The following is a 3,847-nucleotide window of genomic DNA, read 5'->3' on the forward strand; positions in this document are numbered from 1 at the left end:
CGGCCTCCCAAAGTGCTGGAATTATAAAATTAATAACTACTGTTCATCAAAAGAAAGTAAAACATCAAGACACATTGTGACAGAGAATAATTATAATACATATATCCACAAATGTGCATATTTGTAAAACTCCTAAAATCAATAAGAAAAATGTAGACTTTCCAGTAGACAATCACAAAAGAGCATATTGAAATGGTCAATAAACATATGAAAATGCACTCAGTGTCAGTAATGATCAGGTTAATGCAAAATTATTCCAGCATGGGACCAAATATTCAATAAAGTGGTTGAAATGCATGTGAGAATTAATTTCATGTGTCAGCTAGACTGAATCATGGGTTGTGACTTCTGGTTACAACATTATTCTGGGTGTGTCTGTGAGCATGTTTGCGGATGAGCTAAACATCTGAATTGGTGACTAAGAAGATTGTGCTTTCCAGTGTGGGTGAGCCTGATAACAGTCCAAGAATTCCTGAACAGAAACAAGATGATCAAAAGCAAACTCACTGTCTCCCAGCAGGTCTCTAAGCTGGGACATAAGTCTTGTTCTGCCTTCAGGCTCAGGTTGGAATTTATACCATCAGGTCTCCCAGTACCCAGGATTGCAATCTTGCATCTATCTATTATCTATCTATCTATCTATCATCTATCTATCTATCTATCTCTATCTCTCTATCTAGCTATCTGTCTATCATCCATCTATCCAATCTATCTCCTATTGGCTCTGTTTCTGTGGAGAACACTGGTTTTTGTAACAAGAGTGGTTCTGGAGGAACAGAATTTTAAGAATGAGTTTTCTGAATGGATTTTGGGGTCTCTGGAATTGACCCTCTAATCTGATTAGATTTAAAGACACCAATCACTCTATTTATAGTAGTAAAGAAAACACAGTCTATGACATGATCTGGCAATAGAGATATAAAATATCTTCATTGGATACTACTAATCAAACACTTAGAAGAAGCAAGAAGCAGTATGAATGTGCATATAATTCTGAACACTTTTGGAGAAGTGACAAATATGCAGCAATGTGCCACATTATGAGGTTTTGGTCAACAGTGGACCACATATATGACTAGTCCCATAAGATTACAATGGAACTGAATAAATTTCTATTGCTGTCATAACCTCATAGTGTAATGCATTCCTTTTCTATATTTAGACATTTTTAGATACACAAATACTTGCCATTGACTACAGTATTCAATATAGTAACATGCTTTACAGGTTGTAGCCTAGCAGCAATAAGCTATACCGTGCAGCCTAGGTTTGTAGTAAGCTATGCCATCCGGGTTTGCGTGAGTACACTCTATGATGTCACAAAATAACAAAATCACCTAGAACATTTGAAAGAATGTATCTCCATTGTTAAGTGACACATGATTAACAAGGTTGGCTGGTTGCTTCTAAAGTTACTGGACAGAGTGCTGAAAGAGTGATATCAGGGATTAGAATTCCCAGCTCAAGTGCAGCATCAATGACCAGAACAATTTATCTGTACTCTTAAAAAGACTCTCATCTGCAGTAGCTACAGGGCTGAACTTGCTAAAAATCACATACATACACAAATCTTGTGACTATTTGCCTTACAGAAAGCCAATCACTGAGGTTTACAAGACTGTGATTGTTTTTCCTGTAGGGATCCCAGAGGGACAGGTTTTAACCAAGTGTGATGAATCCATGGTTTAACACTGGCTAACTTGACAGATGAGGGGGTGATTAGCAGCATCTCAAATGGACTGGACCACTGTGGCTGCAGCTGGCCCTCACCCAGGTGGGATTTTCAGGTCTTCAGCAGGACTTGGTTCCTGGTGTTAAAGTGTGAAGAGGCACGTCTATAAGAAACTGGAGCATTTTGGAAGCAAATTCAGGAAGACTATTTTTAATTGTTTTATATATGATAAAAATCCACAAGTCTCAGGGAGCTCAGAGAAGTAGTCTCTCAGAAAATACTTTGAAGGGGAAGAGGCAACTCACTTTAGTGGGGCTATTGTGTCTTCAGCAAAGCAAGAGAAAAGACCTATTCCTAGGTAAGGTTGTGTCTTGATAACTGTGGTCCCTTTGGTCACAAGTAGGTCCATTCAGTCAGTGGGGCACTTACTGAAGGGGTAGCCTGCCCCTCCACACCTGTGGGTATATCTCGTCAGGTGGGACGAGAGACTGAGAAAAGAAATCAGACACAGAGTTAAAGTATAGAGAAAGAAGAGTGGGCCCAGGAGACCGGCACTCAGCATACCAAGGACCTGCACCGGCCCTGGTCTCTGAGTTCCCTCAGTTTTTACTGATTATCATTTTCATTATCTCAGCAAGAGGAAAGCAGTAGGAGAGCAGGATGATAATAGGGAGAAGGTCAGCAAGAAGACATGTGAGCAAAGGAATCTGTGTCACAATTAAGTTCAAGGGGAGGTACTATGCCTGGATGCGCACCTAGGCCGGATTTTTGTTTCTCTCCACCCAAACGTCTCAGTGGAGTAAAGAATAACAAAGCAGCATTGCTGCCAGCATGTCTTGCCTCCCACCATAGGGCAGTTTTTCTCCTATCTCGGAAATGAACAAATGTACAATCAGGTTTTATACCAAGACATTCAGTTCCCAGGGGCAGGCAGGAGAGGGTGGCCTTCCTCTATCTCAACTGCAAGAGGCTTTCCTCTTTCACTAATCCACCTCAGCACAGACCCTTTACGGGTGTCGGGCTGGGGGACATTCAGATCTTTCTCATCCCACGAGGCCGTATTTCAGACTGTCACATGGGGAGAAACCTTGGACAATACCTGGCTTCCCAAGGCAGAGATACCTCTGGCTTTTTGTAGTGCATTGTGCCCCTGGTTTATCGAGACTAGAGAATGACGATGACTTTGACCAAGCATACTGCTTGTAAACATTTTGTTAACAAGGCACATCCTGCATAGCCCTAAATCCCTTAAACTTTGATTCCATACAACACATGTTTTTGTGAGCTCAAAGCTGGGGCAAAGTGGCTGAGTCAAAGTTATAAATTAACAGCATCTCAGCAAAGCAACTGTTCAAGGTACAGATCAAAATGGAATTCCCTGTGTCTTCCCTTTCTACATAGACACAGCAACAGTCTGATCTCTCTTTCTTTTCCCCAACTTAGGGATTTATTTTAGTTTGACCCCTTATGGTCAAGACATGCAAGAGAGCCCATCAATGGCAAAGCTTTTATTTTGTAGTATATTATTGCCAGGTTGCTGTGGCTACCTGGCCTGAGTCCAACCTGTCTCTCAGTGAGACCACCTATGGCCAAGAGACTTAGAGTGAAAAGACTTATACCCAAGTAGGCATGTTAGGCCAGACAGGAATGAAGGTGGGTAGGCACTCATTGATTCTTAAAACCCTTTTAAACAACTTAATAGCCAAAACCCAAAAGTCAAAAAGTAAGGTTAATATTCCTGTCTGTTGCAGGAAGTCAGGGACCCCGATCGGAGGGACCAGCTGAAGCTGCGGCAGAAGAACATAAATTGTGAAGATTTCATGGACATTTATTAGCTCCCCAAATTAATCCTTTTATAATTTCTTACACCTGTCTTTACTGCAATCTCTGAACATAAATTGTGAAGATTTCATGGACACTTATCACTTCCCCAGTCAACACTCTTGTAATTTCCTATGCCTGTCTTTACTTTAATCTCTTAATCCAGTCATCTTCGTAAGCTGAGGAGGATGTATGTCGCCTCAGGACCCTGTGATGATTGCATTAACTGCACACATTGTAGAGCATGTGTGTATGAACAATATGAAATCTGGGCACCATGAAAAAAGAAAAGGATAACAGCAATATTCAGGGAACAAGAGAGATAACCTTAAACTCTGATTGCCAGTGAGCCGG

At 41.1% G+C, this 3,847-nt stretch overlaps 1 pseudogene; it reads right to left on the minus strand.

The window, feature by feature from the left end:
• Positions 1-2,271: 2,271 nt before the first annotated feature.
• Positions 2,272-2,882, minus strand: LOC126959260 (uncharacterized; annotated as a pseudogene).
• Between the last annotated feature and the right edge of the window lie 965 nt (positions 2,883-3,847).

Source organism: Macaca thibetana, chromosome 7 (assembly GCF_024542745.1).
Source record: "Macaca thibetana thibetana isolate TM-01 chromosome 7, ASM2454274v1, whole genome shotgun sequence".
NCBI classification, from domain to species: domain Eukaryota; kingdom Metazoa; phylum Chordata; class Mammalia; order Primates; family Cercopithecidae; genus Macaca; species Macaca thibetana.